Source organism: Myotis davidii, unplaced genomic scaffold (genome assembly GCF_000327345.1).
Source record: "Myotis davidii unplaced genomic scaffold, ASM32734v1 scaffold187, whole genome shotgun sequence".
In the NCBI taxonomy this organism is placed as follows: domain Eukaryota; kingdom Metazoa; phylum Chordata; class Mammalia; order Chiroptera; family Vespertilionidae; genus Myotis; species Myotis davidii.
Window position 1 is genome coordinate 3,556,076 of NW_006383018.1, and position 4,993 is coordinate 3,561,068.

The 4,993-nt window shown below is 35.2% G+C and overlaps 1 protein-coding gene across 2 annotated transcripts in view; it reads left to right on the forward strand.

The window, feature by feature from the left end:
* Positions 1–4,993, forward strand: part of ANKIB1 (ankyrin repeat and IBR domain containing 1) — an 83,773-nt gene that overhangs the window by 13,273 nt on the left and 65,507 nt on the right. The window lies entirely within an intron of this gene.

Genomic DNA, 4,993 nt, shown 5'->3' on the forward strand with positions numbered 1-4,993 from the left:
TAGGCCTGGGCGGGGACCAGAGCCAGTGATCAGGGGGATATGGGGGTCCCCTGTCCAAGCCTGACACCTCTGGCGGAGGCGTCAGGCCTGGGCAAGGGGCCGATCAGGTGATTGGAGGGTGATGGGGGTCAACTCCTGAGGGATCCCAGTATGTGAGAGGGGGCAGGCTGGGCTGAGGGACACTCCCCCCACACACACACCAAGTGCACGAATTTCGTGCACCGGGCTCCTAGTAAGTATATAAATGCATTTAGAAACCCTGAAGGTCTAAGCTTTCCTCTAACAAATGTGAGTATGCTTACTTACACATAAAAAGAGATACTGGTATGTGGTATGAATCCTAACCTCTCCTACTAATCCAAGACTCCAATCCTCCTGTTCCTCAGTCTCTCTCTGTCTTCTGGATTGTTCTTGTCAACAAACATGCTTTGGTAAATCCTGTCATAAAAAGCAAAATAGCTAAACAGTCTTTCCATTGACCACTCTTCCCTAGCCCCGTCTCTGTCTCCTGCAGTTGTAGACCATATCTCCCATTTTCATATGGGAAAAACCAACTTAATAGTTGCCCCTTCCAAATTCCTCCCAAATTCCTCCATTCATTCTTTAGCCCATCTAAGTGTGAGTTTCTTCCCTTCTGTGATGTATTTGAACTTATTATCATGGACATAACGAGTCTTTCTTGTCTGAGTAAATATTACCTCCATTTACTTAGTTGTTCCAGCATAAACAACTCGTGCATTCTTGATTCCCCATCTCTTCTTACATCCAAACAGTCTGGCAATCCTGACAGTTTTACCTCCAAAACTATAACCTAAATCAATTTACTACTCCCAATTTCCACTCCTACCTCCCTAGGCTCTTGCCACCCTCACTTCTCATATGAGCTAATGTAATAGTTTTTTCATGCTAGTCTCCTTCCTTCTATTCTGGTTTCCTTAGAATCCCATCTTGTACACAGAAGCCAGAGTGACAATTTTAAATTAAAATGAGGTCATATTACTTAAATCACTTAGTAACTTTTTATGGTACTTAAAATAAAATCCAAACTATTTACTCAGATATAATGCCTTTTATCGTCTGGCTATTACTCACTTCTTCAACTTTATCTCAAACATTTTTTCTTAACACACTTTGCTCTAATTATCATACCTAGACGACATTAAGACTTAGCATTTGCTATTTTCTATGTCTGAAATATCCCAGTTTTTCTCTTGGCTAACTCAAGATCACTTTTTCAGACAGGCAGTCTTTAATCATTCTTTCTAAAATAAGTCCCTCTCCTTCCATTATTCTTTACTGTAATATCCTGTTCGTCCCTCTTAGCATTTATCATGTGCTATAATTATTTTTATGTTTGTTTATTTATTTCCTTTCTCTCTTATTAAATTGTCAACTCCACAAAGACCAGGGTCTTAACTGCCTTGTTTAACAGTGTATTTCCAGTGTCTAACATACTGGTGCACAGTGGGCACCAATAGATATTTCTTAGATAGAGAAATTATAAGACAAAATAAATTTTTCCTCCTCAAATGATTCTGATTTGATGTTCAGTGCTAACTTGATTCTAAAAGAAATTTTATAACTCTTCTTTGTGTTTAATTGTATTGTTAGTTTTCTTTTTCCCATGAATTCCCAGCAGCTTGAGGGCTGCTATACTTTGCAAATGGGGAAAAGAACTGAGTTTCTTAGAATTAAAAGATTTACGTTTCTTTACCTTTTGTGATTCTTTAGATTGTTTAATATTTATTCAGATTAAGTATACATAGAGAGAAGGCTGATGTTCTAACACTTTAATGTGGTTGTTCAATTCACATAGTAACCTTGAAATGACAATTATGACCCCTTCTTTTTTTAAATGAGGAAGATAAACCAGAAAATAGTTGAATATCCTATCAGGACCAAAGTGAGCTGAACCTGATTCTTATGACTTAAAAATCTAAGAATCCCTTTTTGCTATACTGCCTAGCTTTTGAAAACCGATACATAGAAATTATATTGTAATAATTGATATAATAATTTAGTCAGAAGACATTTAAACAATAATATTCTAGTAATAATGTTGATGTGAGTAATCTGAAAGTCATTTAGGTCTTTTCATCAAGATATCTTAATTTATTAGTAAATTTTTAAAATAATGATACTCATCAATAGATTTAACATCTAAATGAATATAGTATAACTATAATAAACTATTATGTTAAGCAAAAATATTTACAGAACAGTTTGACACTAATTATATAGGGAAAAATGTATATTTGAAGAAGTTTGCTATATACCAAATTATAATTGTGGATATGAGTGATTTTCTTTACTATTACTATTTTTTTTCTATTTTTATGCATTGCCTAAGATTTATAATGAATATTTATTGCTAAAAAATTTCCTCCTTCCTGATTTTACTCATCAGAGGTAAGTTTCTTTTTTTATGCTACCAGACTTAAGCAAACATATGCATACAGAATTTTTAATGCAAAAGTAAGATCATATAGTATATTGAGTTCTGCTAAAATATGTTTTCAGGTTAATGGTATATCATGAACATCTTTCCCAAGTCTGAACATATGATCAACGTATTTCTTACCTATTGGTGAACATTTCAATAATTTAGATATTTTGCTAGTTTTGTACTTTTATTTTTAATCCATATTGTATTTTTTAAAATTGACTTCAGAGAGAAAGGGAGAGGGAGAGGAGATAGAAACATCAATGATGAGAGTGTCATCAATTGGCTGCCTCCTGCATATCCCCTACTGGAGATCAAGCCCAAATCCAGGCATGTGCCCTGACCAGGAATCGAACCATGATCTTCTGGTTGATGCTCAGCCACCGAGCTACACCAGCTGATATTGGCTTTATTTTTGTCTACTATTTCATAATGTAAAAATCACTACTTTCATAAATAAATACTTATATACAAATGCTTATAGCAACACTACTCACAATAGCCAAAAATTGAAAACAGCCAAAATGTCTATCAACAGATAAATGGATAAATAAAATATGAGATATATATATATGTATACAATGGAATATTACTCAGCCATAAAGAGAACTGAAGTACTAACACATGCTAAAAATATGGATCAATCTCAAAAACATTATGCTAAGTGAAAAAGCCAGATACGAAGGACACATATTGAATAACTCCATGTATATGAAATGCCCAGAGTAAATAAATCCATAGAAACGAAAAGTACATTAGTGGTTGCAAGGGCTGGGAGGAAGAAGGAATGTGACTACTTTATGGGTATGGGGTTTCTTTTGGGGTGATGAGATTGTTTTGGAACTAGATACAGGTGGTGGTTGTACAACATTGTGAATGTACTAGAGGCCACTGAATTGTACACTTTAAAATGGTTAATTTTAAGTTATGTGAGTTTCATAACAATTTTTAAAAACAAAAAAAAACCAGTGTTTGGGTTTTTTTTACTTCAATGTAAACAATACTTTTTTAAAATTCATTTTTGTATCTTCTTTGACCCTGATCAATTTTTGTATTATTCTGTCTATGCTAGAGTTTCACATGGCCTGCTATGTAATTGTATTAGGCCTACATAATTAGCACTTTTTAAAATTTATGTTCCCAAGGTGCAGTGTTTATTTTAGCTAAAGTTTCTATTCAGTTAATGATCTGCACAGTGTATAATATTATATCTCTGTAATTTCTTATTGACACATTTTAGTTTACCTTTTTCCTCCAGGTGATTAGTTTATAAATGATAAGATCTACTTCATTCATTCATTCTGCAAAACTGATTAACTGCTCTGCCAGACAATGTTTTAGGAGCTTAGAGATTCAGTGAGGAACAAAGTTAAACTCCTGCCTTCTAGGGGCTTATGTTTCATCATGGATAGAGAGAGACACACAAATAAGTTTAAAAATAAATGAACACAATTTTTGAGAATGGTAACTGCTACAGAAAAAAAATAAAAACAAGATGATGTATTCGACTAATTAGAGTGATGGCTGAGAGCAGTGTGTTCAATTTATTGAAGTCCCAAAAAAGAGCAGAGAAACTAGTAAGTAATGGGCCTCATGGACTATGGACAGACTGTAGGAGTGGATTGTGTGAGTACTCCTGAGTAAATAAAGGGGAAACCAAACATTGCACTGCTATGAAAGTCATCTAAAGACTCCCGCTTTCCAATTTAGAATTCAGGAAGGCTCAGGCTCTTTTTGTGGTAGGAAATCCATATGCTGGACTTTGCCTTAGCTGGCTACCCCAGTTAGCATAAGGTTTAACCTACTCCAGGTGCCTTCCTCTTAGGTCAAAGTACACATCAGGGTAGCCTAGGTCTTGATCTCCAGGTGAGAACAGCTGAGTAAGTAGCATGGAAACTGAAAGGAAGAGAAGGGTCTGAGAATCCTAAAGGCATTCTCTAGCTATTTTCCCCCCCTTTCTCCCAGGCTACGCTCATGGATCACTAAAGAGAGATTGCTATTAAAAGGAATTGGAAATATCCTCTCCTTTCCTTGAGTGTCTTAAAATTTTAACAATTACATTATATTTGGGTAAATAAGTACTCATTTTTTCATTTTCTAACAATGAACGTGTTTTATCTATATAATTGGATGGAGGGGGCAGCTATTTTCATTGTGAGAAAAAAAAATACTTTCATAACTCCTTTGTCATAGTCTTTTCTGAAACAGTTTTAAAGGTACTATCACTTTATACACGGAATCAAAGTGGTATCGTTTGTATGCTGTGCTGTTTTGCATTTCTTTAGTGATATTTTGATAGCAATAGTATGTACAGATACAAAAGAGGCACTTTCAGCCCAGCTGGTGTGGCTCAGTGGTTGAGTGTCAGAGCTCACCGCTTTGATTCTCAGTCAGGGCACATGCCCGGATTGCAGGCTTAATCCCCAGTGCAACGTTCACTGTACAGGAGGCAACCCATCAATGTTTCTCATTGATGTTTCTGTCTCTCTATCCCTCTCCCTTTCTTTCTAAAATCAATTAAAAAAACTTATTTAAAAACAAACAAAAGGA